This window comes from Carlito syrichta, unplaced genomic scaffold (genome assembly GCF_000164805.1).
Source record: "Carlito syrichta isolate Samal-C Ts95f unplaced genomic scaffold, Tarsius_syrichta-2.0.1 Scaffold287934, whole genome shotgun sequence".
In the NCBI taxonomy this organism is placed as follows: domain Eukaryota; kingdom Metazoa; phylum Chordata; class Mammalia; order Primates; family Tarsiidae; genus Carlito; species Carlito syrichta.
In genome coordinates this window covers 10,012-27,948 of record NW_007232030.1, presented here as the reverse complement: position 1 = coordinate 27,948, position 17,937 = coordinate 10,012, and the positions used below count along the sequence as shown (strand labels likewise).

The 17,937-nt window shown below is 44.1% G+C and overlaps 1 protein-coding gene across 1 annotated transcript in view; it reads right to left on the bottom strand.

Annotated features, from left to right (window-relative positions):
• The window catches only part of LOC103255197 (ubiquitin-conjugating enzyme E2 N), a 29,794-nt gene that overhangs the window by 10,385 nt on the left and 1,472 nt on the right, over window positions 1-17,937 (bottom strand). The window lies entirely within an intron of this gene.

Genomic DNA, 17,937 nt, shown 5'->3' with positions numbered 1-17,937 from the left:
GCAATGCAACCACACACAAGTCATTTATCTCTCTAGACTTATAAAACAGTTCCTCCAGTACCTTGGGCGGTACGGTGGCTCACACCTATAATCCCAGCACTTTGGAAGGCCAAGGCAAGACAGTTCAAGACCAGCCCGGGCAACTCAGCAAGACCTCGTCTCTACAGTATATCAAAAAATTAGCCCGAAGTGGTGGCACATGCCTGTGATTCCAGCTACTTGGAAGGCTAAGGCAGAAGGATCACCTGAGCCCAGCAGGTCGAGGCTGCAGTGATCATGAACGTGCCACTGCAATCCAGCCCAGGAAACAGACTGAGACTCCAACTCAAAAAAACTAAATATAAAGAAAAATAAAAGCTGGGCTCGGTGGCTCAGCCTATAATTCTGCACTTTGGGAGGCTGAGGTATGTGGATCGCCTGAGTCCGCGCGTTCGAGACCCGCCTGGGAAACTTGGCAAGACCTCATCCGCGGGTTCGAGACCCGCCTGGGAAACTTGGCGAGACCTCATCTCTGCAATAAATCAAAAAAATTAGCCGGGTGTGGTAGCGCGCACCTGTTGTTCCAGCTACTCGGAAGGCTGAGGCGGAAGGATCGCCGGAGCCCAGGAGGTCGAGGCTGCGGTGGCCGGAAGCAGCCACTGCACTCCTGTCTGGGTGACAGAGTGAGACTCCAACTCAAAAAAGAACAAAAAAAAGAAAAGAAAAATATGAAATTACTCTAAATAAAATTAATCCCTCCCCAAATAACCAAAATGCAGTTAACATTCTAAAAAGCTTATTTTTCTGTCCTGATAACAACAAAAACCCTTAAAAACATACATTTTTCAGTCAACTGTGTCACTGTGGCCTGCTTTCCTCAAGGCTGGTCGATTTGTAGATAAATCAACATTTTTGCCAAGCATATGATATCAACAGGTACTTTCTCTGGCCTACAACTAACGACCAATCTAGCATAGCTACCATGCAGTGCGTATTCATCCCCTTGCCCGTAAGTTATTTTCATGTCCGATTTTAAATGCAGCAATCACGACAAAATGTAAACTCTTCCCATTAGCCGGGAGGCCCATGCTTCTGGAAGCAGTTGGAACAAATGGAGGCTGGGCAGCTGAACTTTCAGGGAGGCCAATAAAAACCAAGTCACATTTGCATTCTCAACCCATTTGTGCCACTAACACACTTTTGTCCAAAATCCAAACCACTGGGGAAAAAAAATGAAAATCGTTTTTCACACTCTGCATACTACCTCTGAGATCAACTAGGCAGCACGGGCACATTCAGCTATCAAGGATGCCTTCCCACAGGAAGCATCCTTAGCAGGATTACAATGCTGCACGGCTCTAGAAGAGGGCCCATCACGGCAGAGCCTGTGCGGATGGCAGGCAGCTCTATGAAGCATGCCGTGAAAAAGGCTAACACTCTGGATTAAAGACTAAAACTTCAGTCTAGCAGCTGCAAAAACCAGCTTTAGTATTATCCAACTTATGGAAAATGTGTTCTACGTAATTCCAATGAAAGCAAAATATATAATTTACCTGAAACATCCCCTTCTCCTGTCCTTTGCTGATAATGGGCCCTCACTGCGCTTTCCAACCTGTGCCTCACCTCAGAGTTATGCTTCCCGTTCTCTATTTTGTGAAACTAATATGTAAATGACACACACTAGAAAGTAATTTATGCTTTTGGTTTTTTTTTTTCAGTTGGAGTCTCACTCTGTCACCCAAACTGGAGTGCAGTGGCCAGCCTCGACCTGCTGGGCTCCAGCGATCCTTCCGCCTCAGCCTTCCGAGTAGCTGGAACTACAGGCGTGCACTACCACGCCCGGCTAATTTTTTTGATTTATTGTAGAGATGAGGTTTCACCAACTTGCCCAGGCAGGTCTCAAACCCACGGACTCAGGCAATTCACTCACCTCGGCCTCCCAAAGCACGAGATTACAGACTGAGCCACCGAGCCCAGCGTCATTTATGTTTTTTATGTTTACGTTGAAGCAGCAACTTTGCAAGTTCAAAAAACTGACCACCAGCACAGGTAAGGCTCAGTGTTGTGACAGGCTCTGACACTCCTTCTTCCGAGTACCCAGGGCTGGATTAGCACAGTAAGCAGATAAAGAAGCAGATCACACAGGCTGCCCGAGCTAGGTTCTGGCAGAGCTAGAAGTTAAAGCCGGAGAGGTGGACCAGGAGGCTGTTCCTGTCATTGGTAACCACATCTTCACATTCCCTAAAAATCAGCATTTTGCTCCAGAGATTTCAGAAGAAAGGCTGTGCCATCTGAGGCATGAAAGGCAGCAGTTCTACCATCCTAAAGTCAAATGTCAGGTCAGAGGTGGGCAAGGCTGAAGGAAGGATGTGCCTGGAGGTGCCTCCACTCACTGTATAATGGACTCTCCCAGCCAAACCCAATCCCCGAGGTCAAGGCCAGGTCTACATGTATACAAAAGGCTGGGCATCACAGTGGAGCTCCCATTTCTTTCCAGTTGAAGGAACAAATCAGAATCACTGAGACCAACCCCACTGAGGAAGGAAATCACTGACTGAATAAATGGGAAATTCAAGAACTTCCAAACATGGTGAGCCTGGCCAGGTGGTGGCTGCCCACTGCAGGAACAGCCTTAAGATGCCAAACCCAATCTTTACAAACCATTAACTTAGACTAAAAAGTTGTGGCCCTGACACTGTCCCTGCAAGTCGTGTATCTAAAACAACCAAATACAAAGCACCAGGGACACCAGGCTGGTTCCTGTTGTCCCTCTAGGCAACTCCGACAATCGAACAAGCATTTTCCTCAATTTTAAAAAATGATCATTGCCTCAATACTAGCTGACTGACATATTAAAGATTCTTTCCTCTACCTCAAAGTTTTGGAAAGAATTTGAAATGAAACTGCTCAAGAAACCAAATCTATACAAAGTTAGAGACTTGATAATATTTCACAATTATCAAGTTGGCCTAAACACTGAACAGACTTAAGAGACCCAGCTGGAGTAAGTAACTCGGCAGACTTTGTATCTTCTGTGATTTCAGATTATTTTGTCCCGTGCTACTAAGCAAGAGGAAGAAATCATCCAGACAATTCAGATCTTAATATACCTGAAAGAAGCAGAGGTTTACATATGGGGGCAGATGGGTTACGACAGAGCACCCTGTGCAGTAACACTGTGGAGAGCACAGTATTATTACAAATGTTGGACTTGGTTCTTGCTAGCAATGTGAGCCAGCATGAGAAGTGAAACTTCATCCAAAAACAAACAAACAAAAACAGGCTACAAAGTCATAAAAATTACTCTTAAATAGTGTAAGTCAACAGTGGTTCCCCTGAGGAAGGGGGTCAAGTGAGTGTCATTTTGCTGAATTCTGTAACATATGCATGCACTACATATCTAAAAAAGAAAAGAAAAAAAATCACCTAAGAAAACTGAATAAACAAGCTAAGCAATCTCATTTTGAAAGTGACAGTGTCATTATTAAGACAATCCTTAATATTCAGAATTGTCAAAGATAAAAAATATTCAGTGTTGAGAAAACTGGCTCTCACATGCATGGCTGGTGAAATATAAGCTGGCCCAACCTATACCAATTTCTCTACTAGGAACATATCCTAAGGAAAAAACTGAATGTGCTCAAAGGCACACCTCCAGAAATGACAATTGCCTTATTATATAGAAAAAATGCTGTGGCATAATGTATAACACCATAAAAAAATTCATTCTGTATAAAGTGAAAGCACACCTCAAAAAAGTGTAATCTTTTAATTAAGTGTTGTGGCGTCGTGACAGAATGTTCTGTAGGGTGGTTTCATGGCTACATACATTTGTGAAAACTCCAACTGTAAGCTTAAAGTGAGTGCACTTCGTTGTATATAATTTACAGCTTTATAAAGTTGATTTCAAAGAAAAAAGTGGTATGTGAATCTTGAGCTCACTGAAGGCAGGAACTGGGTCTTAGTTTGGGGTGAGAGGGTTCTTTATCCACCCGAGGACTTGGGATTTGGGAGGCATAGGTGGTATATTGTTGGACCTGGCATCCTGCTAAGAGAACTTGGGATTTGGAGCAAAGATAAGAAGAAAGAGGGGAACTCCGGGAGCCACAAGGTGGCGTGTAGCCACTGGCCGCTTTGTGCCAGTCCCCTGACCCTAAGTCCTCAAGAATCTCTCAAAACTTGCAAAATGCCAGCCTGTAGTAGATTCTTTTGTGGAAAGTGTTGAAAGAGCTAAGAGAATGTCTGTTAACGGCAGATGATCCCAGAACCACACACAAAGGAAATCAACTTCCATATTTGGAGAAAGACAGAGATTTATAACTAAAAGGTGTGTCAGAGCTAAAATTAGAAAGTAAGCTTCTTAATTTGTTGCAACAGTATATCAAAATATGTCCCTGGAGCTGACATGAAGAAAGGTCACCAAAGACAGAAGAGAGGTAAACTTGAGGTGTCTTGTCCCCTTGCACCCTTGCCAGCATCCTCCCTGGAAGGCGGGCAGTCCTGTTTTCTTGAAATTTGAGGGTTGCCCCAATAAAGCGAGGGAAAGATTTAAGTGATCTGCAACAAAGGCATTTCTCTATCATATAGGATGCTTACTTTAAAAAAAAAACCTGAAATCAAACACAGGACAGGGTGTCCCATCTCCAAGCTTAATCAAAATAAAAACAAAAAACCCTATAAACTCGCCAATTCTGCAGAACTGAAGTCAAACCAAGAGCAGCCACATCTCGAGGACATCCTGCTCTTCCCTCTGTCACAGCTGGTGACAGACCAGGTCAGGCAGTCTCCACTTTTAAAATCCCTACACTGGGAAGCCAAGTGTCAGATCGAAACCTCCCTTCCACATGGGACTTCCAGCTACACTTGGCAGCTAGTGGGTGCTGAAGGACAGCTGCAAGGGGCCTCACCCCCTGCACCTTCTGTCTATCCCATGGATAACACATGCAGCACAGGAGCCCACCTGCAGGTTCTCCAACACTGAGAACCAGCCTCACTGTCACCCTTCCCTCCTAGAGGGTCAGACATGGCAGAATTCAGAAACTGGGAAAGTCAGCCTTTTAACTGGTGAATAGTAACAGAGATTAAACAGGGGAGGAAAACACAAGGAAGAAATTACAAATAAAATATAATAATAAAATAAAATAAAACCTTCTATGCCAGGTTCAGAAGTCTGAACCCAAGCCTATACACAATGGCGAGCCAATGATCAATCACACCTGTGTTTTTAAAATGAAGTATGTGTCCATGTGGAGAATGAAAAGTGTGTGTGTGTGTGTGTGTGTGTGTGTGTGTCTTCACACATAAGTAAAGACAGGGTGAAGTTGAGATCACTGGGAAAAAAAAAATAATCCAGGAGAACAAGAGCCACACACAAAGGGCATCCAGGGCAGGGGAAGGCTCCCAGGGCCAACTGGGTTAATGATGATGGAATTAATACATAGCAGGAACACTAGCACATGGGTTGCACCTGTGAGCAAGGAGACAGCAGAACAAATAAATTCCTTGGAAAAACACAACTGATTTTAAAATGTACACCAAATGTACACCAAGAGTTGGGCACAGTGGCTCATCCTGGAATTCCAGCACTTTGGGAGACTGAGGCAGGAGGATTGTTTGAGTCCTGAAGTTGGAGGCTGCCATGAGCTACTACAGTGCCACTGCACTCCAGCCAGGATGACAGAGTGAGACCCCACTCTACAAAAAAATCCAATTAGCCAGGCATGGTGGCACCCACCCATAGTTCCAGATACTGAGGAGGCTGTGGCGGGAGGATTGCTCAAGCCCAGGAAATCAAGGCTGCAGCAAGCTATGATCACCACTGTACTACAGCCTGGGCAACAGTGCGAGACTCTCTCTCTCTCTCTCTCTCTGTATATATATAAAATCTGCAAGACAGCTAGCTAAGCAGAGATTAAAAAGTAGGCAATCGGGGAGACTCAAGACTCAGTACTAGATTTTGGAGTCCCTGATCCATGGAATTGAAGCCAGGTAAGCACCTGAGTATCCTCAGGAGAATATGCCATAAGAAACGGTCCAAAGTCTGAATCCCAGGAGAACATGAACACCTAAAGGCTTAAACACTATCACAGCAGATATGCTCCAGGACTTCACATTAGTTATACTGGAAAGCTATACATTTATTTTGGAGCACTGCTACCGCACAGAGCATTTGTGCATTTTTTTTGGACATGCCTAAGAGTTGGTGTAAAAGTCAAAAGGGAAAGTCAGTTCTAGGATTATATAACCACGCCTGTTACTGTTTTAAACTCCGCCCAACTGTATCACAGAATCATCAAATTTTAAAACAGGAATTAGAAATAACTAAGGTCCAAGAAAAGCAAGTGACTTGGCCAAGGGCAGTCTCTTAATCCCTAAGATAAGAAGAAATCCCAAAGCTGATTCCCACCCATCATTCATCAGAATTAGTGCAAACTTCTTAATATGTCCAGCAATCAAAACTACTCTTTTAAAAATAAGATTTACAGTCAATGAAGATTTTTTGTTTCTTAAATAATGGCTTGCAAGACCTAACAGATATTTCCTAAATGAGACTAGTTTTACGGGAGCCAGTAGATTCCCCAAGTCCTAAAAACTGCCTGGCTTCGCTTTAGCATTGTCATTACTTGCAAGTTTTGATTTAGAAAAAAGTTCAGCTAAAATTCACAAAGGAACGAAGTACTGATCCATGCCATGATATGGTTGAACCTTGAAACATGCTATGTGAAAGAAGTCAGACAGAAAAGGCCACGTATTACATGATTCCATGTATATAACATGTGCAGAACAGGCAAATCCATAGAGACAGAAAGCACCAACACGGTTGGCAGAGGAGCAGAGTGACTGTCTAAGGATTCAGGGCAACAAAAATCTTCTGGAATTAGACGGTGGTGATGGTTGTGCTACTTTGTGCATATATTAAAAACCACTAGACTGTTCACTTTTTAAGGGCGAGTGTTACGGTATGTGAATTACACCACAGGATAAAAAAAAAACACTTAGGGTTTCCTTCATTATTTAGTGAGATTTTCACATTTTACTTATAAATTAGAGATTGGAATAGCAAAAGTGAAGGGGGAATAATATTTTAATCTATTATTTGGCTATTTTTAGCATAAAAAGTAATGAATATATATTCGCGAACTACATGTCTGAAGAAACTTTCCAGTTAAAAGATCGTCTTTGAAGCTAAGAAACTGTGGTCCAAGCACAACCATGTTGACGTGTGCCAGTTTCAACAGGATTCAAGTATCCTCCAGGGTTTAGTATGTCTCCCCTACAATGACATTCCCCTCCCTCTACCCCATTGTCTACGTATCCTTCACAATTCAGCTCTAATGTCACCCTCTAAAAGTCTTCAGCTAAACCAGTTTGGAAGGTTTCACTAGCCAGCCTGTCACTTCCTAGGTGTTCCCGCTGACACCTTGGTATTCTATCTACGAGGGGACCCAAAACACCTGGAATTACCTTTTGGAGGGTGGGCCCCTTGGGCTTCCCCTGCTAGGTGAGTGTTCTAGGAACCCACTGGCATCCGTGGACCAGTTAGCGTTGTGGTGAAATGCTGTTGGGCTTCAGTAAATTTTTTTTTTTTGGAGATTCTTTGAATGCATTCGCCCATTTCATGATTTATGAGGGTTCCTGCCCATACCTTGCTGAGTGTTCAGCAGTTTTGGGCCCCAAAACAGCATGACTCCTGTGTCCTACCCTCCTATTTACCCGATCTTGCCCTGAACCACTTTTTCTTGTTTCCCCAAATGAAAAAATCCTCAAAGGGAAATGTTTTGCCGATGTGGAAGAGATGAAACAAAAAACAGCAGAAGCACTAAAAGACATCAAAATGGACAAGTTCAAATACTGAGAAGTGGGGAAAAGCATCTCAATAGGTGTACTGCATCAAATGGAAAGTACTTTGAAGGTGACTGAAGTCTACACATACTGGAATAAATACACAATTTTTTACATATCAATTCCGGTTTTTGGGGGTCTCCTGTATGATTTTGTGTCCCCCACCCCCGCTTCTAGTCATGTTGGCATCAAAGCCAAGTACACACAAGACCTGTCTTTCTGCAAGGTGCACAATAAATCATCGCACTCTTAAAATGTGTTGGCCTGGCCATGCCAAATTTACAAACAGCCCCAGAGAATTCCAATTTACAACCATGAATTCAACTCTCAAATTATCCTTTCACCCCAGCCTCCCAAGGTGCTGGGATTACAGGAATGAATCACCATGCCTGGCCTAGATATGTTCTCAGATTACAAACCAGCACTCTGAGGAAATACTCTGTAGCTCCTATCACCTTGTCTCACACCAGCAACTGTCAACTAATGGGGGGAAGATGCTGACACTGACAGCAAGGCCTGGCTAAGTATCCATCTCTAATCATAGCCCAGCCAGGTACCTGTGGACTGGGTGCTTTCTCTGAAGAAGTGTTCCTTCAGATGATAGCTCGTTACAGTTCAAGGTAAGAAACATCAAGCTCTCTAGCTGTAAATCACTGTGGCTCCAACTGTGAAAAAAAAAATTACTTTTTAAAAAGCCAAAGCAAGAATTTTTTGTGCTGGTGTAGAGGAAATTATATTGGAAAAATATATTTCCCTATTGTCTCTAAATCACAGTGAGGAAATTAAGTCAGGTACAAACACCCTCCCTGGACTGAAAACATAAGCTCCGTTTAATCTATAAATGAGTGAGAGATAATTCTAATTTAATTATAGGCTTACTGAATTTAAAAAAGCATTGTTTAAAATTAATCTAATTCAGCAACACCTCATTATACAGTCTTGCACTGCAGGACGATGCCTTGGCCTAGAGGAGCCCCGTATATGACAGTGGTCCCACAGATCACAGTGAGCTGAAAAACTCCAATTGTCTGGTATGTAATGCTATACCTTTTTTCAAGACAGGGACTGGCTCTATCAGTCAGGCTAGAGTACAGTGGTGTGAACACAGCTCACTGCAGCCTCAAACTCCTGGTCTCAAGCAATCCTTCCACCTAGGCCTCCCAAAGTGTTGGGATTACAAGCATGGGTCACCATGTCCAGCCTAGATACGTTTAGATCCATGAGTACTTTCCACTGTGCCACAACTGCCAACAGTATCCAGTATAGTCATACGCTGAACAGGTCTGCAGGCTGGGTGTGTGGTGGGTGAGCCATCTAGGCATGTAAGTACTCTAGGATGCTTGCAGGATGATGAGACTGCCAGTGACACACCTCTCAGGAAGCAGATTCATTGTTAAGCCATGCAAGACTATGTATTCTGCTGGTAAGAAATCGCAGGAAAGAGGAATAACAGCTCTCTAGTCCCTTCTCACCGGAACCACAAATATCCCCAAATCTAAGCTCCAGAGAGACAGAAGGGTAATGTGATACCCAGGCCAGAGGCATTCCATCTGAAGGTGAACTCTGTTCCTAAAGAGGGCCTCACACTTGTGCAGAATCCTCTAACCAAACTACAATGAGGGGAATTCTCACTGAAAAAGAAGAAAGTTAAGCATGTAGGCTCTGTTCTTGAACCTATCTCCACATGTCCAAATGATATAAAAATGCATGCACTGTCAGTTATTATGCAGGAGCAGATAGGTTCTGGCACATTCTAGCCACAGCACCCACAGTCTATAGAATCAGACCACCTGGGTTCAGGTCACATCTCTAAAAACTTCTAAGCCCCTCTGTGTGGGTTCCCATGTCTATAATGGGGATAAAACTAATACGCACACCATTAAACGGCTGCTAGAATTGAATGAATTAACGCATGTAGAAGGCTTAGAATAGTGCCTGGTACACAGTGTCAATAAAAGATGTCTATTTTTACGTAATAAAAGGTGAACAAGCTGCGCGTGGTGGCTCACACCTGTAATCCCAGCACTTTGGGAGGCAGAGGTGAGAAGACTGCCTGAGACCAGGGGTTCAGGACCAGCCCGGGCAACTTGGCAAGACTTCGTCTCTACAATAAATTTAAAAAGTAGCCAGGTGTGGTGGCATGTACCTGTAGTTCCTGCTTCTTGGAAGTCCAGGTATGGTGATTCATACCTGTAATTCCAGCACTTTGGGAAACTGAGGTGGAAGAATCACTTGAGTCTAGGAGATTGAGACCACTCTGGGCAACTGAGACTTTGTCTCTAAATAAACAAATAAATAATCATCAAGCTACACTCTGGTGAATGTGATTCAGACTAAATCTGAATTTAACAACTGAGAAATACTTTGTTCACCCAACAGTTCTTGATGCGATCCTAATAATTACATAAGACATTATCACATATACTCTATTTCTAGAATATGCCATGCTCTATCTCTCCTTCCAACTTTCATACCTGCAATTCCATTTACCCAAAACTCATTCATGCTCCCTTCTCTTGGCCTGGCCCACTCAAAGGATACCTCTCCTTCACCCTCAGACTATGGCAAATCCTCTGCATGTCCTCACGTATCACATTCCTCACTATAATTTCTTGTTTCCTGACTGTTCTCTGTTAAACAGGAATTGCCTATCTTGTTCACCTGGGTTAGTGCTGAACACATATTAGCCATTCAAAAAGTGTCTAGTTAACTGAACTGAAGCACATTCTATGGATGGGTAATAAAAACTCAGGCAAGGCCAGGCGTGGTGGCTCAAGCCTGTAATCCCAGCACTTTGCAGGACCATGGTGAGGGGATTGCCTGAGCCCACAAGTTCGAGAACAGCCTGGGCAACTTGACGAGACTTCATCTACAATAAATCAAAAAATTAGCCGGGCATGGTAGTGCGTGCCTGTAGTTCCAGCTACTTGGAAGGCCAAGGCGGAAGGATTGCTTTAGCCCAGTAGGTTGAGGCTGTGGTGGCCATGAGTGTGCCACTGCACTCCAGCCTGGGTGACAGAGTGAGACTCCAATTCAAAAAATCCGAAAAAAACTCAGTAAAATCACAGTTTGCGGAAAAGTGAAATCTGGCCTTGGGCACTCACTAGATTACTGAAGTCACTTTGCCCTCAGCCTCATAGAAAAACAGTAAAGCAAGTGTCCTTAGAGTCACAAAAGACACAGCTACTTACTGAAATCACATTTTCCTGAGTATAAAAGAAAAGAAACTCTTAGAGGTTGTAGAGACACAAAAAAATCACTAATGATCTCATGATCACAATTCTTTCTAGTGTTTTCTTCACTACAATGCCTTCAATCCTCAGTGTAAAGACTGAAAATACAAATTCATTTGTCCAAAACTAACCAAACTGAGAGACATAATGAGATGGTATTAAAAACTAAAGGAGAGTTTGAAAATCTGAAGACAAAACACAGTAGACAATTTTTTTAAAAAGCAGACTATGCCAACCTTAGATACAGAAACCAATGTCTAAAACTGCTTTATTACAGAAGAAGCCGAAGGATTTAGAAGCATCCAAGTCACTGGCCAATTCAGAATTATAAACATGTCTGCGCCTAAGTCCCCTTAGGGAATTTTAGAATAATTTCATCCAGGATTTTAACAAATATACCATAGCCCCAATAGTGTCATGCAGATCTTGAAAGAATCAATTACTTCTGTTGATTCTGAAGGCTCTTAACCACTTATCCAGTTCTTTCCACCACACGATCATGCTTCTGCCACCAGAGATCCTAGGGCCACAGTTCACTGCAGTTGGGAAGAAAAAGTTGCTGAGATTTTAGCTGCAGTTAACTGATTCCCTATTAGCTGATTGTTAATTTGTTTGTCCATGTTGATTCCTTCACACACTGCACTGGCAAAGAAAATTTCAACTCTATAATGAAACAGTCCAACTCATTTTTTATACTCAAGAGAGTTGTTTTTCCTGATAAAGCATTACAACCTACACTATGCTTCTGGGATTTGTTGTTTTTAGAACATGATACTGTATACATCAGCAGTCTCCAACCTTGTTGGCACCAGGCACCAGTTTGATGGGAGACAATTTTACCATGAACAGACAGGGGATCATCAGGCATCAGGTTCTCCTAAGGAGCAAAGAGCGCACCACCTAGATCCCCTGCATGAGTTCACATTAGGGTTTGCATGTCTATGAGAATCTAACGTTGCTGCTGATCTTACAGGCAGGCAGAGCTCTGCTCTCCCACTGTTCATCTTCTGCTGTCTAGCCAGGTATAGGTCCCGGTTCAGGGGTTGGGGATCCCTGCTGCATAACATAAAGAGGCATCTATACCAGAACCGTAGTGACCACAAGGACCCTGTCTGAAGCTGTCCTCCCACACCATTTCTGGAATTGGCTTCTATAGTGCATATGAACTCACAACTCATAAGAAAGATACAAGCGATGTTCAGAGCCCATGCAACTGGATCTGCAGCATACTCTTTTTCTTCTTAAACCCATTCACACAGGTAAACCATCCTAACAAGGCACAGAGAAAAAGGAAGAGGCACCAAATGGCAGGTCAGGAATCACAGTCATCCAGCTTCTTTGGCCTACAAATTCCTCACCAGAAGGAAAAGAGAGGTAAGACTCTAATGTGTAAGACTGGTTCTATAAGAGTGGTCACAACAAGTGTGGAAAAAGCTGGAACTCCAGCAAAGTACATGCACAACATTTCCAGTGTCATCGGCACTCAGCACAGCAGATATTCGGAAGTGCTCAGTAATTTGACAAAACCCAATTTCAACTGCAGGAGACGATCAATCAGGACTGAAGGAAGTGTTTGACACAGAAGAGCTTAAAATTAAGACTCAACTGACTGCTCTTTGTAACTTACTTTCAGTTATGCCATTTCATAATCAAAACAATAGACAGTATATTAAGACAATGTCCTTATGGCCTGGAAGTTTAATCACTACCAAGAGCAGCTCAGGGATTCCAGCATGGAGTCCATGGAGACCCAGGGAATCCACAAATAAACCTGGTAAGAACCTGAATCCCCAGAAGTCATATGTAATATAATCTGGCTTCACTTCCTAGGAGGAAAAAATAAAATTCTTAAATAGGACAAGAACTTGAAAAACTAAAAACCACGCTGCTTCTGGTCAAATTTTTACTATATAAGTCAATTTGTGGCTCAGTCTGTAATCCCAACACTTTGGGAGGTTGAGGCAAGTGGACTGCCTGAGCCCGTGGGTTCAAGACCAACCTGGGAAACTTGGCAAGATCTCATCTCTACAAATAAATAAAAAATCAGCCGGGTGTGTGCGCGCGCACACCTGTATTTCCAGCTACTTGGAAGGCTGAGGCAGAAGGATCATCTGAGCCCAGCAGGTCGATGCTGGGGTAGCTGTGAATATGAACATGCCACTGCACTTCAGTCCGGGCAACAGAGGCTCAAAAAAAAAAAAAACCGCAAAAATTTTAGCTAAAAACAGAACTACCAAGACTCAGTATCACTCACAGTTGTGCAAAATGTCATATATACACTATTTATTATGGTATTCTTCATATAGCACAATTTGAGGAAAAAACTAAAAGTTATCAATAGACAATTCGTTAAAATAAAGTCAAATCACAAGGTTCCACAAACCAGTCCTTTAAAAAGTGAGTCATAGCCAAGCTTGGTGGTGCATGTGCCTGTGGTCCCAGGTACTAAAGATTGAGACAGGAGAATCCCATGAGCCCAGGAGTTGGAGGCTGCAGTGAAGCTATGATAGTGCCCCTGCACACCAACTTGGGTGACACAGTGAGACCAGTATCTCACAAAAAGAAGAATCAACTCCAAGACATACTGGTGGTTGGGGGAGGATGGAGAAGTTAAGGAATTTGCAGAAGACTAGACCCAACTTACACATGCACCCCGTCACTCTGGTCTTTCTGGAAGGAGACACAGTCATAGTGATTGTCTACTGAGGAGAGCAGGACTGCTGAGGGCGGAGCCTCAATTTTCTACACCTGCCCTTCAGGCCTTTCCAATGTACTCTATGTATGTGTCTCAGCCAACAACCTCAAAGATGGATGGGGGGGGTGGGTGGATATTTTTAGTCAGGATCTCACTCTATTGCCCAGGCTGGAGTGCAGAGGCACAATCATGGCTCACTGTGGTCTCAATCTCCTAGGCTCAAGCTACCCTCCTTCCTCAACCTCCTAAGTAGCTGGGACTACAAGTGTATACTACCATGCCTGGCTAGTTTTTCTTATTTGTATTTTTGTAGGAACAAGGTTTCACTATGTTCCCCAAGCTGGTCTCAAACTCCTGGGCTCAAGTGATTCTCGTATCCTGGCCTCCCAAAGTTCTGGGATAACTGGCCACTGTGCCCAGCCTATTTTTTGTCTTTAGACAGGGTCTTGCTCCATTGCCCAGGACGGAATGCAGTGGTGCAATCACAGCTCACTGCAGCCTCAGTCTCCCAAGAAGCTAGTGTTTTTATATGAATTTATGGGTAAAAGGAGGCTTTCAGCTGAGACATTGGTTTAGATAGAATGTGCTAAGCAGAAGCTGAGAAGTTATGTCACAGAATAACAACTCTCCAGAACTTTCCCCCAAAGACATGAAGGCTCATTCATTCAGTCCATATTTCAGTGCCTACTACGTGTCAAGGATTGTTCTAGGTGTTAGTGAGCAATGCCCAAGTCACCCAGGAGTCCCTGACTTCATGGAATTCTCTTCACAGATGTGAGATAAACAGTAAATAAGATGACTCTGAGCAGTGGTAAGTGCTATACAGAAAGGAGACACGGGGACAAATAAAACCAGGCAGGAACATGAATAGCATGTGAGCCAAGAACTGAACACCGTGCAAGCAACATCACACAGAGGCAACAGGCCTGTGGCTGAAGACCCTGGCACCTTACTGTCCAGGGGACAGCGAAGCCCCCGTGTGGCTGCACTGGAGAGACAAGGTGAGAAGCACTGAGACAACTCAGACCCAGGCAAGGCGGGGTCTCACATGTAAGCAGGACACAGAAGCCCAGCAGCGTCTCAGTTCGGGGGACACAGTCTACACCTCTGAGCAGGCCAGGCAACAACATGGAGCTGGAGAAAGGCTTGAGAGAGACGGGAAGGTGACTGATCCAGGACCTACTTTGTGTTTTTTGTTTTTTTTTGAGTTGGAGTCTCACTCCGTCGTCCAGACTGGAGTGCAGTGGCCACTCCCGGCCACCGCAGCCTCGACCTGCTGGGCTCTGGTGATCCTTCCGCCTCAGCCTTCCGAGTAGCTGGAACTATAGGCGCGCACTACCATGCCCGGCTAATTTTTTTTGATTTATTGTAGAGATTAGGTCTCACCAAGTTGCCCAGGCGGGTCTCGAACCCGGGGGTTAAGGCAATCCACTCACCTCAGCCTCCCAAGACGTGGGATTACAGGCTGAGCCACCGAGCCCGGCTTCAGGACCTACTTTGAAAGTGGAGCTACAGAATTTGCCCCTGGACTGGACTTGGGAATCTGAGGGAGACAACACCTGGATGAATAGTGGTTCAAAACATGGTCTTATATGCAGAGAATTACGTATAACTGTCAAGGTTCTTGAGATGCATCATGGCATTTCTTAACAACAAGACGGGGGAAAGTCACACTGGTCAAGATCCCAATTCTGTCTCTTGCCAGCATTAAGACCTTAGGAGGCTGGCCATGGTAGCTCACACCTGTAATCCCAGCACTTTGAGAGGCTGAGGCGGGGGGATTGCCTGAGTCCAGGGGTTAAGGACCAGCCTGGGCAACTTGGCAAGACCTCATCTCTATAATAAATAAATTTTTAAACATTAGCCAGGTGTGGTGGCACGCACCTATGGTTCCAGCTACTTGGAAGGCTGAGGCAGAAGGATCACCTGAGCCCAGCAGATCGAGGCTGCAGTGGCCGTGAGCGTGCCACTCACTGCACTCCAGTCGGTGCAACAGAGTGAGACTCCGACTCAAAAAAAAAAAAAAAAAAAGACCTCAGGAAAGTCATTTGATTCTGTTTCTAGTCTGTAAAACACACTGTCTAGTTCACAAAATTTCTGGAAGGATCAAATGGTTGAAGAAATCTGCAAATGTAAATAATCATCATGAGGTAGATAGCAGTTGTCTAAATCAGGTTACCTTCTTTTAATATTTCTATTAGATTAGAATGGTAATGCTGATAAATCAATGCTAAATCTCATCCTTCAAAAGTCAAAAGTCACAAAGAAATCATTAAAATTGACAGAAAGAAACAACCTTTAAAAATGAATTCTGATATTAAAAAAATAAACATTTTCACTGACTATGGAACAACCTACATAATACAAAAGCAAGGGCACAAAAGAACTAATCTTTTAATCCTCTGCAAGGATTGGAAAAACAGTCCTTCTAAGTTATGAATAACTTGACATTAAACTAAAATCACCTAATTGTAACTTTTTGAAAGATAAAGCCCAAATTAAGATGTTATCAGCAAGATACTGTAAAATTAAGATTACACATTACAGGGTAAGTTACCAGTGTCTTAAACAGCAAAATGTAAATGCTGCCGGGCTCGGTGGCTCAGCCTGTAATCCTGCGCCTTTGGGAGGCTGAGGTGAATGGATTGCCTGAGCGCGCTGGTTCGAGACCCGCCTGGGCAGCGAGACCTCATCTCTACAATAAATCAAAAAATCAGCCGGGCGTGGTAGTGCATGCCTGTAGTTCCAGCTACCTGGAAGGCTGAGGTGGAAGAATCACTGGAGTCCAGCAGGTCCAGGCTGCAGTGGCCAGGAGCGGCCACTGCACTCCAGTCTGGGCGACAGAGTGAGACTCCAACTCAAAAAAACAAACAAACAAACAAAATGTAAATGCCTAGTGTGAATTACATAATTATGCACCAAATGCATGGACCTGCAAGGACCTCAACTCACTGACTTAAATCATTCTCTATAAATTTATAAACAAGGTCCCATGGAATTTACTTTTCCATCAAGGCTCTCATTTTAGTGTGCATATCTTTACAATCAAGCAAAAATGGAAAAGCACATGCTAAATGTTTAGTTCCCAAAGTCGTCTGAAGAATTACCTGTTATGTCAGTTTGCGTTAGGCACGTGGTAGATGGCCCAAGCAGCTGAACTGCGAGGACATCTGGAGAGCAGGTCTGCCATATCAGCCGGGCCTCAACAGACAGCCTTATAGCCAAGCCAGGCTGAGGACCCTCCACGGTATGAAAGTAGCCTGCGTGGACACAGTCCAAGCAAAGTCCCAACACAAAGCTCACACCGTGAAGGCTGACAATACTAGACTCCGACACTCACCAGCGATCTGTTTACTTCCCGCATTTCTAAGACCTTCTGCCTTATAAAGACTGTTACTTCTCTGCATCAAGCACGTTAGGTCCGTAACATACCCGTCTCGGGTACGTTTACTTGCACATACACGAAGCACTACCCAGCACTCATGCTGCAAAGCCCAACAGTTCCTGCACTTGGCATTCCTCTCCCTCCAAATTTTACAAGAAGAAACGAGATTGGACACAGGCTCACAGGGTTCGAGAGCAAAATGATGCTGCAATTTAGTCACTTTCTCTGGCATACTAAGTCACCCAAATAATCAATTAATTTCCCTCTTAAAAACTGGCAAACAAGTTAAGGTTTAGTGTGAAGGGATTGCAAGAAACATCTCTCACGTCTCAAGACTCGCTGTCATGTGGAGACTTTACAAAACGTTGAACATTCCACCATTCTACGAGTACTTGTCAAACTACAAAACTCCTACATTCCTGAAAAGGCCGAAGAACGGTTTAATCGTAAGAGCGCACAAAACCGAGAGGCAAGATCACGGGGCCCTCCCCAGCCTAGTGTTCAATTATTTCTTCGGAGCAAAAACAGCTCGGAAAGAGTTTGCCAGCCGAGCACGGGGGCCCAGCGCTTTAGGAAACAGAGGCGGGAGGATGGCTTGGGCCCAGGGGTTGGAAGCTGCAGTGAGCTACGATCGCGCCCCGGCACCCCAGTCTGGCCAACAGAGTGAGAGCAGGTCTCTAAATATAAAAAAAAAAAAGTTTGCCGACTCGACCCAAATCACTTCTCAGAGAGATAGCGGAAACTGAGGGGAGTCCGCGGTGGCGAGGGCAGCGGGCGCGGACCCCCGCGCCCCGGGTTCCGCG